General features: G+C 39.9%; 1 long non-coding RNA gene across 1 annotated transcript in view; it reads left to right on the forward strand.

The window, feature by feature from the left end:
- The window catches only part of LOC106558857, a 36,425-nt gene that overhangs the window by 10,457 nt on the left and 7,656 nt on the right, over positions 1 to 18,312 (forward strand). The window contains exon 2 of the long non-coding RNA XR_005360116.1: positions 3,024 to 3,125. This is a non-coding gene — a long non-coding RNA (uncharacterized LOC106558857). The remainder of the gene's footprint in view (positions 1 to 3,023; positions 3,126 to 18,312) is intronic.

An 18,312-nucleotide genomic window follows, 5' to 3' on the forward strand; every position in this document is an offset into this window, starting at 1 on the left:
AACGAATTACTACTATTTTCTTGAGGATTTTTGCATCTATGTTCATCAGGGATATTGACCTATTGCTTTTTTGGTTTGGGTTTTTGTTATTTTCCCTTTCAGTGTCTTTGTCTAGTTTTGGTATCAAGGTAATGCTGGCTTCATAGTATGTATTTGGAAGCTTTCTTCCTCTCATATTTTTTTGGAATAGTTTGAATGTTTGTTACAATTCAACTGTGAATCCATCTGGTCCTGGACTTTTGTTTGTTGGGAGTTTTTTGATCACCAGTTCAATTTCATTACTAGCAATTGGTCTGTTCAAATATTCTTTCTTTGTGATTCAGTTTTGGAAAATTGTATATTTCTAGGTATTTATTCATTTCTTCTAGATAATCTATAATCCAGTTTGTTGGCATGTAGTTTTCCATAGTAGTCTCTCATAACCCTTTGCATTTCTGTGGTGTCAACTGTTCTCCTCTTTCATTTCTGATTTTATTTGAGTCTTCTCTTTTTTTTCTTTGATGAGTCTGGCTAAAGGTTTATCAGTTTTGTTTATATTTTCAAAGAACAAGCTCTTAGTTTCATTGATCTTTTCTACTGTCTTTTAATCTCTCATTTGTTTTTACTTTGATTTTTATTACTTCCTTCTACTAACTTTTTTCTTCTTTTTCTAGTTTCTTTAGGTATAAGGTTAGACTTTTATTTGAATTTTTTCTTGATTCTTGAGGTAGGCCTGTATCACTATAAACTTCTCTCTTAGAACTGCTTTTACTACATTCCAAAGATTTGAAACCATAGCAAGCATCTATCATGTATGATACTAGAGATCAATTACAAGAATAAAACTGGGAAGAACATAAATATCTGGAAGATAAATGACATACTCCTGAACAACTAATGAGTCAATAAAGAAAAAAGAAAAGAAAAAATACATGGAGACAAATGAAAATGAAAACACAGTATTTGATTTTTTTTTCAAGATTTATTTTTTTTAAATATTTTTATTTATTTATTTATTCATGAGAGACACACAGAGAGAGGCAGAGACATAGGAAGAGGGAGGAGAAGCAGGCACCATGCAAGGAGCCTGATGTGGGACTCAATCCCAGGACCTTGGGATCACACCCTGAGCCAAAGGCAGATGCTCAACCACTGAGCCACTCAGGGGTCCCTATTTATTTATTTTAAAGAGCAGAGGAGAGGGGCAGAAAGAGAATGAAAGAAATCTAGGCAGACTCTGTGCTCAGGATGGAACCCGACACAGGGCTCAATCCCACCACCCCTAGATCAGACCTGAGCCAAAACCAAGAGTCGACTGTGCAACCCAGGTACCCCTAGATTTGTTTTTAAATTGAAGTACAGTTGGCACACAATGTTACGTTAATTCCAGGTATACAACATAGTGATTCCATAAGTCCTAGAAATTTTGGTAACTGAAGATTCTCTAGGTCATTCTGACTTCAATATTGCCAGAAATGGAAGTCTTTCTCCTTGTTAACTTGAAATGGCACTTTCATCTTGTTCTAAATTCCTCTTTCTGAAACTTTTATGGAATATTCTATTCTAGAACAAACGTTTTTACAGTTCCTGATGTGATCCACCAGCTTGCTTTCAGAAGGGCCAATTAACTTTCTATCAGCAATTGTTTGCAAACCCTGGAAATGGTTTTCTAAAGAAATCTTTGCCAAATTGATTGCCAGGTGAAAAAAAAAATGGTATTAAGGTGTTGCTATTATTTCTGTCCCTTTTTACTTTGATGAGAGTGGTCACTTTTCATGTTTTTTAGTTCTTGGTATTTTGTGAGTTACCTGCTCATGCCCATCACCTGTCTTAGAGGGAGAACTCATTTTTTTCTTAGGTGAGGTGTGGACCTAGGAAGTGACTGCAGGGCAACAGAACAGCTGCTCTGAGATCATCTGGCCAGCCTCCTCTGTCTCAACCCAGCTGGCTCAGACTCAGGTTTACAGATCAAAGAACAGCCAGCAGCACAGGATTTTGGTGGGTGGTCCTGCAAATAATACAGCTGACGCAGAATTTGCAGGGTTAAGGGGGTGTGAAGGGGGCAGGGGCTGCTGTATCAGGTCATCCGCATGGACACGCCTTCAGATTCAGTAGCTAACAACTGAACCTAGATCAGAAAGAAAAACAGCCAAAGCAAACAAGTTTTGGTAATACCCCTCTTCTGTAGCTCATGTTTTTTCTCAATAGAAATCTGAGGGGGAAAACAAATAAGAGGACTCACGTCTACTTAGGAAGCCTTACTGTTCCTGGGCAGTCAGGGTGCAATAAAGTGTAGAAATACCCACAGAAAGCTACACCAGTCAACCATTGTTATGACCTTCACTTAAAACTCAAACAACTTTTACTCATTTTTTCCCCTTAAGTAAGTTTGCCATAGAAAAGTTTTTTTTAATTGTGATAAAAAACATAACATTAAATTTACCATCTTAATCATTTCAAGGGTACAGCTTAGTAGTATTAACTACATTCACACTGCTGTACGACAGATGTCTAGAACCTTTTCATCTTACAAAACTGAAACTCTGCAACTATTAAACACTAATCCTCCCACACCCTCTCCTCAGCCCTTGGCAACCACCTTTCTAATTTCAACCTTTCCACTTTCTGATAGAAGAGTATTTTTTAAATAGTTCCACCACCCAGAGATAACTGTTAGCCATTTTACCCACACCTAACATTTTGAAATATTCATATATTTTTCTAGGTACACATCCAATAGGTCTTATGTAAGAGTTTTGCATTCTGTGAGCCTCATTTTACATAATATCATGAACATTTTCCTAAGACTATAAAAAGTGTTATAAACTTGGCTTTACAATGATTGCCTGAAATCCCAGTTCTTTCATTTTTATACACCTTTTTCCCACAGCCTTCCTTTCTCTACCCATGCAGAAAGGCATAACAGCTTGCACTTACTGGGCACCTAACCCATACCAAGCATGGCTTGACACACTCTACCTCAATCAACTCATCATTCTCCCATCAATCCTAGGAGTAGGGCCTATTTCATTTCTACTTTGCAGATAAAAAAGAAGTCACACAGTAGCAAGTGGTGATTTGGAGTTCCAGTATCATCATGTGGCTCTACATTTGACGACGCAAGTCTGCCTCTCCCTAAGGACAAGGTGAGTTGAGAACTATATAGTCTTTTCTTCCCAAAATAGGGGGAAAAAATAGAAAATGAAGAGATGCTCAGGTGGAAACAATTTTAAGAAAATAATTAACTATGTGGATTAAGCATTGACTAATTTGCCTGCCTTTGATTGCTTATTGCCTTATTAGTTACTTTGTATCTTTCTATCCTGAACCATTATCAATGATCACTCATCTACTGGGTACAGAAGAAGGCACATGTTTTAATTCCCCTGGAGTCCTGGAAGCTCCCCGAAGAAGTACAAGATGGGGAGCATTCCTTCTGCTTTTCACATCCTCCTTCAAGTCTGGCATGGCACTTTATATGAGCCATGCTCAATCCTTGCTAGCCAGTTGGCAACAAATAGTACATAAACTAGAGTACATGGCAAAAGGTGTAATAAATGAGGAGATACCAGTCTTTGTATAGTTATGGAAGGTGGGGTGGGGAATTTAGGAGCGATGAGGTAGTTATGTTGGACTTTGATCATTTATAATGGCACCTTACGTTTACAGAGAGAGCTTTGGGGTTCGTTCCCACATTTATTATCTCATGCAGTATTTATTAAACCTCCCCTCTCCCCAAATCTGTAAGCTAGACAGAAAGAAGCCTGTCAGAAAAGAGGTGAACCTGGAGGAGCTTTTAAAATTCTAATTAACTTTTTATTTTAGAACAGTTTTAGAGGCATAGAAAAGTTGTGAAGATAGTACAGAGGGTTCCCCATACCCTTCACCCATTTTCATCTGTTTTTTTTTAAGATTTTATTTATTTATTCATGAGAGACACACACACACACAGAGAGAGAGAGAGAGAGAGAGAGAGAGACAGGCAGAGGGAGAAGCAGGCTCCATGCAGGGAGTCTGATGTGGGACTCGATCCTAGGACTCCAGGATCACGTCCTGGGCCAAAGGCAGGCACTAAATCACTGAGCCACCCAGGTGTCCCTTCACCTGTTTTTAACATCCTATGTTACCATGATACATCTGTAGTCACAAATAAGAAATAAACATTGGTCCATTAACATTAACTAAACTCCGTATTTCATTTGGACTTCACAAGTTTTCCCACTAATATTCTTTTTCTGTTCCAGGATCCCATCTAGGATACCAAATTACACTTTGTCATGTCTCCAGAATTGAATCTAATCTGTAACAGTTTCTCAGACTTTCCTGATTTTTCATGACCTTGACATACAGAACATTCCTCATTTTGGCTCTGTCTGTTGTTTTTCTTATGGTTAGAAGGGAAGACCAGTTGAACTATTAATGTTAAGGACTCTAAAGGCCAAAATGAAATTATTATTATTATTTTAAAGATTTTATATATTTATTCATGAGAAACACAGAGAGAGAGGCAGAGATATAGGCAGGGGAAGAACCAGGATCCCTGTGGGGAGCCTGATGAGGGACTCAATCCCAGGACCTGGGATCATAACCTGAGTTGAAGGCAGACCCTTTAAAAAACATATTTTAAAAAATTGCACATGCACGTACCATACAATCCTAAGAAAAGATATCCCATGCTTAGGAAAAGAAATAAAAACTTAAGTTGACACAAAACCTGTATGTCACTGTTTATAGTGGCTTTATTCATAATTGTCAAAAAATGGAAACAGCCTAAATGTCCTTCAGTTCATGAATGAACAAGCAAATTGTGGCACATTCACATAAAGGAAAGCTACTCAGCCTAATAATAATAATAATAATAATAATAATAATAATAATAAATCTCAAATGCATTAGGCTAAGTGAAGGAAGTCTGATTCAAAAGGCTATATACAGTATGATTTCATTTACAGAATAATTGGAAAAGGTAGAGTTATAGGGATAGAAAAACAGATCAGTGGTTTCCCAGAGGCTGGGAATGAGGGACAGACAGCTGTGCATGGAAATGTGGGAAGATGAAGGAACAGTTCTACACCTTGACTGTGGTGCTGGCTATGTGACTGTATGCATTTGACAAACACAGTAGGACTCTACACCAAATAGAGTGAAATTTACTGTTTATAAATTGTACCTCAATTTTTTTTTAAGATTTTATTTATTTATTCATGAGAGACACACAGAGAGAGAGGCAGAGACACAGGCAGAGGGAGAAGCAGGCTGCCTCTGGGGAGCCTGATGTGGGACTCGATCCTGGGACTCCAGAATCACGCCCTGAGCCAAGGGTGGACGCTCAACCGCTGAGCCACCCAGGCATCCCTGGTACCTCAACTTTTTAAGAAGCATGAATAGGTTACCTCCAAACAAACAAACCAAACCAAAATTACCCGTGCTGAGAAAGGTGCCACTGAAACTTGGTCTCGTAGCTCATCCTTTAAAGTAACTTCGCAGAAACAGATAATCACCTAAACAATGGTTTGTTGCTTCTTTAGAAAGTAGAAGTGTCTTTATTGAACAAAACATATTTTTTGCACATTTTGGCTGCAGTATTGGTGCTAGAATATACTATTTTATGGGCCATCTCAATTTCTATTTCATATTTATTTATCGTTAGACCTCGACCACACTCTTATTTTTCTCCTTCCACTTCTTTGCCTGTAGGATGTACTGTACATACTCATGCCCTTTGTATTAATATATTAGAAATCTACAAGGGCACTTGAGTGGCTCAGTGGTTGAGCGTCTGCCTCTGGCTCAGGGTGTGATCCCAGGATCCTAGGATCCAGTCCTGCATTGGGCTCCCCAGAGGAAGCCTGCTTCTCCCTCTGCCTGTGTCTCTGCCTCTCTATGTCTCTCACAAATAAGTACATAAAATTAAAAAAAAATCTACAAATCTGTTGTATACTTTTTATATGGTTGGATACTTATAATCAAAACCTTTACTAGGGGGATCCCTGGGTGGCGCAGTGGTTTAGCGCCTGCCTTTGGCCCGGGGCGCGATCCTGGAGACCCGGGATCGAATCCCATGTCGGGCTCCCGGTGCATGGAGCCTGCTTCTCCCTCTGCCTGTGTCTCTGCCTCTCTCTCTGTGTGTGTGTGACTATCATAAATAAATGAAAAAAAAATAAAAAAAAAACCTTTACTAGGGTATCAAATAAACTTAGTCTTACTAGAAAATAAGCAAATCCATATCCAAACCTCCTCCTCCAAACTTTTGGATGGCTTCTCGTTGTACTTGGAAGAAAATCCAAACTTTTCCTAAGTCCCCACATGACCTGGCCCCTACCAACAGCCTGGACATCACATTCCTACTGCATACCCCTCATACTTCACATTTGACCACATTGGACTTTTGGGTCCTTAAACGAGCCAAACTTATCTCCACTTAAAGACCACTGACCCAGACAGATGTGGATCACAGTTCCACGCCTTCTCAACTACATAAATTGGCAAATTACTTAGTCTTGTGCCTCAGTTTCCTCTATATGAGAGTAATGATAATACCAATGTCATAGGGTTGTGGTGGTATCTGGGAAATTAACATACATAAATCACTTTAAACAAAGCTGAACATGTTGCAAATGTTCAATAAATATTAGCTATTTTTATTTCTGGTTCTGGAAGCCCTTGCGTTTTGTATCCTTTGTTCTCATGATCCAGAACTGTTTGTGTGCATGAGCATGGCTACTGGGCAAAATATCTTACAGAGGGGCTGTGGTTTCAAGTACACTAATAACAATGTTCTGGTTAAACTTTTTCCTTGGGGATAATATTAGATATACAGAAACATTGTAAAGATAGTACAGAGATTTTTTTTTTTTAAGATTTTATTTATTGGGACACCTGGGTGGCTCAGCGGTTGAGCGTCTGCCTTCAGCTCAGGGCGTGATCCTGGAGTCCCGGGATCGAGTCCCACATCAGGCTCTCTGCATGGAGCCTGCTTCTCCCTCTGCCTAAGTCTCTGCTTCTCTCTGTGTGTGTCTCTCATGAATAAATTTTTTAAAAAAAGATTTTATTTATTTATTCATGAGAGACACAGAGAAGAGGCAGAGACACAGGCAGAGGGAAAACAGGCTCCCTGCAGGGAGCCCGATGTGGGACTCCATCCCAGGATCTCAAGATCACAACCCAAGCCAAAGGCAGATGCTCAATCACTGAGCCAACCAAGCGCCCCTATGAGAAAGGGGAATTTATCATAAATAATCAATAACCCGGACAGTAATAGTTTTCAATACCTCGGCTAACCAGGACATAAAATTAAGCAACTGGAAAGAAAAAAGGAGATTATCAAAATATTTCTTTAACAATGAACTGAAAATTAAAATACAAAAATTTTATTTATTAATAAATTTTGATCAAGCACCTCTCTATTCTTGGCACTTTTGCAAGTTCTAAATACTTTACAGATGTCAACTCCTCTGATTCTCACAATAGCAGGAAACAGGTACTAACACAAGGCACAGAACCCAGACACAGAAAGGTTAAGGAACTCGCCAAAGCTCACACAGCGACTAAATGGCTGAGTCAAAACTTAGTCCAAAGCAGCCTACTCTAGGTCAGCATTCTTACCCACCAGGCTATACTACCTCATAGCCACTAAAACATCCTATGCTGTATTGATGGTACTTAAGTGACAGTTAAAAAATCAATAAAGCAATAAAAATCATTAACTTTTGTTACTAAAGTGACACCCCCTTCCCCCCCACCAGCCCCTGGTTAATTAGGCCATTCAGTTTGCTGGCCAATTAACAAATGACGAAAGGAAGGCAGAGCCAAACTGCTCTGGTTGGCTTTTGTTCTATTGACATTTGTTGAGTGCCCTTGATGTGACAAGCACTGTGATAGGCACTGGGGACAGATAAATAAAGGGGCTCAGAGACAGATAATCGCCACATGGAAGCCTGTAGAAGGTTCAAGATGCGTCCAGGGGGACAGAGAAGACTTTACTGATACTCGTGTTGAATCTTGAAGGAGGAGTCAGGAGCAAAGAAAGGCTGGACTCACTGCCCTGCCCTTCAGACATGAGGCCTGCCCTCCAGACATGAGGCCAGGTATATTCCTTCCCCTCTTTACAAAACAATTTTTGGTTCCCTAGAACATGAGAACAGCTCTAGTTCCCTATCTCTGCCAGAGCAAATATTGAGAAATGTCTGGCTCAATGACTTCAGTGTTGCACCTTATTGCGTGTGCCACAGAATGGATCTATTCCTCCCCTCCCCCCCACACCACCCAGATGGGAATCATGTGGCTGTGGCAGAGAGATGTACCAGTAAATCAGAGTGGGGAACAACCAGGGACTGCCAAAGAATGCAGATAGTGAGAAAAGAACAGAAAGAGAGTGACCAGAGACTGATCCTGCAAAGTTTCCTGCATACCAGGGCACAGGGAATGCACAGATGGTGATGGACTATTGCCTGACATCAGATCAATAATCCATATGTACAAGGCATGTGAATGCCAGCTGTTCTGGGGTCTCCCAGGAACTCCTGTCTCCTTTCTTAAAAAATAAGTAATGGTTACAAGTACACACATGAACATACATCAGTGTTTTCTTAAGAGATTTTATATATGACCAATCTTTCAAAGCAACCAATAAATTTGCCTACAAAAGTTACTGATTTTTACTGCTCTATTGATTTTTTTTAACTACCATTAAGTTAAAAAAAAAAACAACTACCTCTAAGTTCCCACTCAGACGTCAGTGAGCCATAACATGAAAATTAACTGCAATGCTTATGTGTCTTGTGAGTATTTGATCAATGTGTTCTTGGCTTGTGCCTGTGCCAAAGCGTGGACTCTGGGAAAGTGTATATATTTCTAGATCTTTTCATGTTTGTGCATTTCTGAGGGCAGGGGCTATACTTGTTTAACTCGTTTTATACAGTGCTAGTTCCATGACAAGGGAATACTTAATTCAATTTAATCAAGAGGTGGATGCTTATTTCCAAAAAGGGGTTAACATACAAGCATCACACATCTCAATGTACACATTCACACATCTCAATTTTTAAAAACTCATAAAACAAATATAATTTACAAGTGCCAAATAAATCAGACCAAAATATGTATCCTAACTAATAAAAATGACAATCTGGGCAAACTCATATATTTTGGCTTGTTAACATTGAGTGACCATTCTCACCTGCGGACAATGACTTGGGTCTGAGGTAGGGAGGGTCAGAAGAAAATTGCAGCATAGCAGTAAAGCTTCAACTTCCAAAATGCTCCATGCATCTTCAAGTCATGTCTATCAATGATTTTTCCCTCTTTTTTTAAAAAAAAAAAGGTATTTTTCATGGTTATGCTTTCTGTCTCATGTGAAATATGGGAAGGTTCAGGTGTAAAGGTATACAAGAGAAAGTAAAAATGGTAGCTAACACTGACATAGAACTTATTTATTTATTTGTTTATTTATTCATGAGAGACACACACAGAGAGAGAGAGAGAGAGGCAGAGACACAGGCAGAGGGAGAAGAGAAGGAGGCTCCATGCAGGGAGCCCAATTGGGTCTCGATCCTGGGGCTCGGGGATCACCCTGAGCCAAAGGCAGACGCTCAACCACTGAGCCACCCAGACATCCCTAGACCTTATTTTTTTTAAGATGTATTTATTTATTTTAGAGAGAGAGAAAGAGAGCAGGGGGAGGGGCAGAGGGAGAGAGAATCCCAAGCAGACTGCCCTGACGTGGATCTCCATCTCACAACCCTGAGATCAGACCCTGAGCTGAAATCAAGAATCCAATGTTCAACCAAATGAGCCACCCAGACGTCCTTATGTAAAACTTACTATATGTCAGTCTGGATTCTAGGTGTTGTATATATATTAACTCATTTAATTCTCACAACTACCCTATGAGTTCAGTTTTATGCTCACTTACAATGGAGAAAAACTTTTCATTTCATTAAAGGAAACTTAGGTCCAGAAAAATTAAATATCTATCAGGTGGGATCTGGGATTCAAACCCAGGTAGGCTGGCTTCTAGATTTATCACAACCACTAATCAACGACCAAAAAGAACTCCTTCAAGAACATTCCAGTCATTTTAATCATGAGTGGCCGTGGACTGGATGCTTAGTAGCTGGAACAATTAACCTCAAAACTTCTTAAAAACCACAATAAAGGGGCACTGGTTCAGTCAGTGGAGCTTGCAACTCTTGATCTGAGTTGTGAGTTCAAGCTCCACGTTGGGTGTAGACATTATTTAAAAATAAAAATCTTTAAAAAAACTTTATCAGATATGTTAGTATATATGTCATGTGCATTTTTATAACTTGATAGTTAACAGAGACTCCTGAAAGCTTGGGGACCTCTGATGATATTCAATCTATTTTTCCAACTTTACCCAAGCATCTGGTACCTGCAACTGCTTCCTCCATATCTGCTATCCCAGAGGTAACTTAAACTTAAGATGTCCCTATTACCCATGGATGCCTGGGTGGCTCAGCGGTTGAGTCTCTGTCTTTGGCCTAGGGCGTGATCCTGGAGACCCGGGATCAAATCCTGCATCGGGCTCTCTGCATGGAGCCTGCTTCTCCTCTGCCTGTGTCTCTGCCTCTCTCTCTCTGCGTGTCTCTCATGAATAAATAAATGAAATCTTAAAAAAAAAAAATGCCCCCCCCCAAAAAATGGCCCTATTACCCAGACCGATCAGCACTAACTGTTCTAAACAATCTCCAGTCTCAGTGGCTTACTGAAATTAATGTTTATTTATCAATCACCTAAACTTCAAAGCAGGCATTCAAGGTTGTGATTTCTCATAAGAAGCTTTCTTGCAGCAGTGATTCAGGGATCCAGACTCCTTCCATCCTGTGGTTCTGATATTTTCACCACAAACCCTCAATGACATCCTGGTTTGGCGGAAATGGAGGTAGGGAAGACAGGGAGTGAATGTAAAAAAGGCAGAACCATTCTTAATGGTTTCAAACTGGAAGTGGCACATATCATTTCTCTTTAAATTCTATTGGCAAGGGCAGCCCTGGTGGCACAGTGGTTTAGCGCTGCCTGCAGCCCAGGGCGTGATCCTGGAGACCCGGGATCAAGTCCCACATCGGGCTCCCTGCATGGTGCCTGCTTCTCCCTCTGCCTGTGTCTCTGCCTCTCTCTCTAGCTGTGTCTCTATGAATAAATAAATAAAATCTTTAAAAAAAATAAATTTTATTGGCAAGAACTAGTTGGATGGCCCCATATATATTATATTCTCCCCTGAAACCTAGTTCTGCTTCAGGATTCACTTACTCAATGGATAAATAACTCCATTCGGGTTAGTTATCTATTAATGCAAAACATATTGCCTCAAAACTTAGAAGCTTAAAACAACAATAAAATTTATCATCTCTCACAGTTTCTGTGGATCAGGAATTCAGGAGCTTAGTAGAGAGAGCATGCCTCAGAGTCTCTCCCAAAGATGCTGTCAAGATATAACTTGGGACTGGGGCACCTGGGTGACTCAGTTGGTTTAGCATCTGACTCGATTTCAGCTGAAGTCGTGATCTCAAGGTCATAGACATAAGCCCTGCACTAGGCTCTGTGCTCAGCAGGGAGTCTGCTTAAGGATTCTTTTTCTTCCTCTCCCTCTGCCCCTTGCCTCTCTGTAAAAGAAGAGAAAAGAAAAGAAAAGATAGATGTATCTGGGACCACAGTCATTCACCTCCAAGATGGTTCACTTGCATGGCTATTGTCAGAAAGCTTCAATATTTTGGGTGCTGGCTGAAGACCTAAGTCCTTTTCCAAGTAGACCTCTCCAGAGGGATGCTTGAGTATCTTGACAACAAGGCAACTGGATTCTCTCAGAGCGAGTGATTCAAGAGAAAGAGGAAGGCAGAAGCCCAGTGTCTTTTTTGATCTAGCCTCAGAAGCCACCCTCTGTCATTCCTATGGTATCTTACTGGCTCCATAGATCAGCCCTATTCAATAAAGAAGGGCACTGATGTCAGGAGGCAGGAGTCATTGTGGGCCATCTTGGATTATGGCTACTCTCCATTCAAGTTATACAAACTAGATACCTAAGCTCATCACTGACTCCTGTCTCTCCCCCACCCTTATATCCATTATTGGGATCTCTTTCTTCTTTTAATTCTGTCAGTTTTGCTTCTCATATTTCAGGGTTATATTTAGTAAGTATGTGTTTACAAGTGTTATAGATCCTTTAACCTTTTAGGATTGAGATGCCCCTCTTTACTAATACTTTTGTCTTAAAATTTATTTTGTCTGATATTAGTATAGCCACTTCAGTTCATCTATGGTTACTCTTTGCATGTATATTTTTCTCCCATCCTTTTACTTTCAACTCATCTGTGTCTTTGAATCTGAAGTATGGTCTCTTGTAGTTGGCATACAATTAAATATTTTTTTAAAGATTTATTTTATTTATTTGAGAGAGAGAGAGAGCACAGGGGGAGAAGAGGGAGAAGGAGAGAATCTCTAGGAGACCCTGTGCTGAGCACAGAGTGCAACACAGGACTCGAGCTTGAGATCATGACTGAGCCAAAACCAAGAGTCAGATGCTCAACTGACTGCACTACCCAGTTGCACCAAATTGAATCTTTAAAAAAAATCAGTCTGACAATCTCTGCCTTGAAGTTGGGTAGTGTCATTCCTCCAAATCTGATTCTCTTTCAACATTGTGTTGGCTCTTCTTGGTCTTTTATTTTCCAAATAAAAGAAACCAGCCTTGCATACCTGAAATAAATCCCATTCGGCCATGGTATATAATTCTTTTTATATATTGTTGGATTCAATTTGCTAATATTTTGTTGCTAATTTTTACATCTGGGTTTATGAGAATTTGTCAATATTCACAAAATAATTTACTGGGATTTTGTTTGGGGTCCTATTGAATCTACAGATCAACTTGGGAAGAAATGACAGTTTGACACTATTGACTCTTTCTATCCATGGACATGAAATATCTCTCTACTTATTTAGTTCTTTGACATTTTTCATCTGAGTTTTGTAGTTTCCCTTATATATATTTTGTACCTATTTTTTTTAAAGATTTATTTATTTATTTATTCAGAGAGAGCGAAAGAGAGGCAGAGACACAGGCAGAGAGAGAAGCAGGCTCCATGCAGGGAGCCCGACACAGGACTCTATCCTGGGTCTCCAGGATCACACCCCGGACTGCAGGCGGCGCTAAACCACTGCGCCACTGGGGCTGCCCCTATTTTGTACCTATTTTGTTATATTTGTGCCTATTTCACATTTGTAGTACTAATGTAAATGGCATTGTTTTTTAATTTCAAATTTCACTTCTTCATGGCTTTATATACAGGAAAGTGGTTAACCTTGTATCCTGAAACCTTGCCATAATTGCTTATTTGTTTTGTTTTGTTTTTTTGGATATTTTTCATAAATGATCATGTCATCTGTTAACAAAGATGGTTTTCTTTCTTCGTTCCTAATCTGTATGCCTTTTATTTCCTTTCCTTGTCTTAATGCATTAGCTAGAATTCCAACTATGATGTTGAAAAGCAGTGATGAAAGAAGGAATATCCTTGCCATGTTCCCACTCTTGTGGGAAAGCTTTGAGTTTCTCATCATGAAGTATGATATGAGCTGTACATTCTTTTATAGGTATTCTTCATCAAGTTGAAAAAGCTCCCCTCTATTCCACGTTTACTGAGAGTTTTTATCATGAATGGGTGTCTAGAGTTTATAAAAGGTTTTTCTGCATCTATGGATATGATCATGTGACTTTTCTTCATTAGTATGCTGATGTGATAGATGACATTAATTAATTTTCAAATGTTGAACCAGCCTTGCATACCTGAAATAAATCCCATTCGCCATGGTATATAATTCTTTTTATATATTGTTGGATTCAATTTGCTAATATTTTGTTGCTAATTTTTACATCTGGGTTTATGAGAAATATTGGTCTGTAGTTTGTCAGGTTTTGGCATCAAGGTAATGCTGGACTCATGGAATGGGTTAAGAAGTATACCCTCTGATTCTATCTTCTGAAACAGAGAACTGATATACATTTCTTCCTTAAATATTCAGCAGAAATCACCAAGGAACCCACCTAGGCTTGGTACTTTCTGTTTTGGAAGGTTATAGATTATTGAGTCAACTTCCTTAGTAGATATAGGCCCATTCAGATCATGTATCTCTTGCTGTGTGAATCTTGGCAGATGTGTCTTTCAAGGAAATGGTCCATTTCACCTAAGTTATCAAATTTGTGAAGAGTTGCTCATAATATTCCTTTATTATCTTTTAAATCCTTGGAATCTCCAGTGATATCACTCCTTAACATCCAGTGATATCTCCTCTTTAATTCCTGATATTAGTAGTTTGTGTCATCTTTCTTTTTTCTTAATTAGCCTGGCTAGAGTGAGAGCAATCTTTTCAAAGAATTGGCTTTCAGTTTATTGATTTTCTCTACTGATTTCCTGTTTTATATTTCATTGATTTCTCCTCTAATTTTCAATATCTCTTTTTCTTCTGCTTACTCTATTTATTTGTTTGTTTGTTTGTTTATTTATTTGACAGAGAGAGCAAGCACAAGCAGGTGTAGCAGTAGAGGCAGAGGGAGAAACAGGCTCCCTGCTCCCTGGACCCTGGGATCATGACTGAGCTGAAGGAAGACGCTTAACTAACTAAGCCACCCAGGCACCTCACCTTCTGCTTGCTTTAGATTTGCTCTTCCATTTCTAGTTTTCTACAGTGGAAGCTTAGATCGTTGATTTTATATCAATCTCTTTTGGTAAATGTTCCATGTGAGCATGAGAGGAATATGCATTACGTACATTGGTTGGATAAAGCAGTTTATGGATGTCTATTATATTCCTAATCTTTTTCTTTGTACATAAGCATAAATGCAACCTTTATGTGTATATATACATACAACATACACATACAAACAATAGATACAATTTGTGTAAGGTTCCTTGAATAATAGATCTAATTTGCATAGGTATAATCTGATGGTATACTCTATGCATCAAGCTTTTTATCACACATTTTCATATTTTACCTTAACCTGCATATTCGTGACTTTAATAACCCCAACTGTTGACATTTGCTTGGAAAACTTTACTTGTGCCTGAGTACTACTAAAATCTTTTAAAAAACAAAACAGAAAATCATCAAAAAGATTCTAAGTCCTATGGAGAGTACTGATTTCCCAAGATTCTATGACTTGTCAAGGTCATACTGGGGTGATACTAGTTTACTAGGGCTGTGACACAAAGGACCACAAACCGGGTTGCTTAAACAACAGAAATTTATTGTCTCAGAGTTCCAGAGGCCAGAAGTCCGAGATCATGGTGTCCACAGTGTTGGTTCCTTCTGAGGGCTGGGAGGGATAATCTGTTTCATGCCTCTCTCCAGCTTATTGTGGTTTACTGGCAATCTGTGACTTAAAAGTGCATCCTCTTGCTCTCTGCCTTCACCTTAATATGTCACACTCCTTGTGCACCTGTGTCCAAAATTCCCCTTTTATTTTTTTAAAAAGATCTTATTTACTTATTCATGAGACACACAGAGAGAGAGAGAGAGAGAGAGAGGCAAAGACATAGGTAGAGGGAGAAACAGGTTCCCTGAGGGGGACTCGATCTCAGGACCCCAAGATCACGACCTGAGCCAAAGGCAGATGTGTAACCATTGAGCCACCAGGCATCTCAAAATTCCCCTTTTAATAAGAACATAAGTCATATTGAATTAGAGGCCCACTCTCCTTCAAAAACTAGTTACATCTGCAATGACTCTATTTGCAAATGAAGTCACATTCTCTGATACTGGGGAGTTAGGACTTCAACATATGAACTTTGAGGGAACAGAATTCAACCCAGAACAAGGAGCAAATAGGAGTATTGGTATGACAAACTGGAAAGACAACAGAATTTGGGTTCCAGTCTTAGTCTGTTATCAATCTGTTGCTGACCTTGAGCAAATTGGCCAAAGAGGGGAGATCCTATAGATGATACCAAGGCCTCTCTTCTGGTCCTGTTGTTCTTGAAATAGCACTTCTGGGGGCAGCCCCGGTGGTGCAGTGGTTTAGCGCCTGCCTTCAGCCCAGGATGTAATCCTGGAGCCCCAGGATCGAGTCCCACATTGGGCTCCCTGCATGGAGCCTGCTTCTCCCTCTGCCTCTGTCTCTGCCTGTCTCTCTCTCTCTCTCTCTCTCTGTGTGTGTCTATCATGAATAAATACATAAAATCTTAAAAAAAAAAAAAAAGAAATAGCATTTCTGTGGGAAGACTTAAAACATAAAGTTCTAAATTAGATGTTGGATTTGAAACAAGTCATCAATTCAAAAGAGAGACCTTTTGAGAGGACTGTAGTATGAAGAGTCCCAGCAACACAAGGGGCAGGATCCCTGGGACTGATTTGCTAGAGTTGCCTTCATATACATGGTGTCATAGGACCATTGCCTTCAGGCCGTGATAATTTCCAGCCTTTTAGGAGTTGCAACACCCAACATGTTACGGTTGTTTATTTGATTTTGTGACACTGCCCATTATTCTCCACCTCCCTGAAGCCTCTCTCCCCTCCAGCTCCAGCCCAAAGGAATGGCCAAACATGGACTTACCTTTAAAAATTAATTAGGTCTTCTAAATTCTATCATACCATAAGATAATCCTATCCCCTTTGTCAAAGATATAAACAAAAGAAATGGCCACTGGGCACATAAATGGATGTTGGAGAGAATACTTAGGACCACCCAAAAGACCATTTGCAGGAAATTATGAATTATTTTTTAATACCACCTTACACTATTTTAAAGCGCTTTCACAATAGCAAGTATGTAAATTTGGATGTCAAAGTTACTGGAAAAAATATAAATCACTAATGTTAGTTGGAATAGGGAGTTATAGATTTATGGGTGATTTTTCTATGGGTGATTTTAATTGCTTCTCTACGTTTTTCTCCATTTTAAAATATTTCTACTACAGTAAGTGCTGCTGCTAATTATCCAAAATAATATTTACTTTATTTATTTTAAAATATTTTATTTATTTATTTGACACAGAGAGAGAGAGAGAGCACAAGCAGGGGGAACGGCAAAGGGAGAAGCAGGCTCCCCACTGAGCAAGGGGCCCAACTCTGGGGCTGGATTCCAGGATCCCAGGGTCATGACCTGAGCCGAAGGCATATGCTTAAGCACTGAGCCACCCAGGTGCTCCAGTAATATGAACTTTAAAAGATGAAGTTTATTCCTCTAGTCAACAAATGTTTATTGTGCACCTACTGCATGCCAGGCACTGTCACAGCAGTAAAAAAACAGCTCCTGTGGGGCTTCCATTTTTGGAGTGGGAGGGGGACGGTGAGTGATTTTATTAGGCACAGATCACTTGTTCTTCTGTGTAAATGTTTACTCTGAGCAGATTTTTTGGGGGTAGGTGATATAAGTGGGGGGATAACATGTGCCCCCAAAGAAGGAAATGCTGCTGAATGGAGAAGTCTGAAGGTGGTGAGCAACACCTTTCATCTGTATCCAGATTTTTTTTTAAAGATTTTATTTATTTATTCATGAGAGACACAGAGAGAGAAGGAGAGACATAGGCAGAGGGAGAAGTAAGCTCCCTGTGGGGAGCCCAAGGTGGGACTTGATCCCAGGACCCTGGGATCACACACTGAGCCAAAGGCAGACGCTCAACCACTGAGCCACCCAAGAATCCCAGTATCCAGATTTTACTGGAAACTGGCTCTTGAAGTCAGAGCTCCATCCTTCCTGGTCCCAGGCTGCCTCTTGTACTCAACTGCCCTCCCAGGGACATTGTGAAACTGAGTTGGGAATCACTCACAGCTGGGTGGTACTGGTCAAGGTGGCGCTAAGAACAGGACAGGGCATTCTGCTGACGTCACTGTGCAGAAAGCTAACAGGGCCCATACTGCGGTCCCTTGGCAGGTCAACAGGTTCTAAGCCACTCTGAAGGCAACACACTGGATATGTAGTGAGACGAAAAGATTGAAGGAACTGTTTTGGTTAGTGCACATATGCTGTTCCTGATGTCCTAAGATTTAGGCAACTGCTAGTTTTGCCAGCACCTCACCGACTTTTTCACTGAGCACTATAATTGAAACTACAATGCTCAGAGGGCAGAGGCACTACCAAGGGCACAAAGCTCTAGAGAGGTCCAGGACAGAGACGGATCATTACACAGAGCTTTGATTTGCCATGGCCAGGTTTCTGACACGGCCCACCAGAGTGGCCCTTCGGGAAAACAACGTGGTAAGACACATCCAGACACAAAACTATACATATTCCCTGACCCCAGAAATTCCACTCCTGACAATTTATCCTACAAAGAAAATTATCTCTGCATTAGCTGTAATATTGTGGCATTGAAAACA

Source organism: Canis lupus, chromosome 5, assembly GCF_011100685.1.
Source record: "Canis lupus familiaris isolate Mischka breed German Shepherd chromosome 5, alternate assembly UU_Cfam_GSD_1.0, whole genome shotgun sequence".
Lineage (NCBI taxonomy): Eukaryota > Metazoa > Chordata > Mammalia > Carnivora > Canidae > Canis > Canis lupus.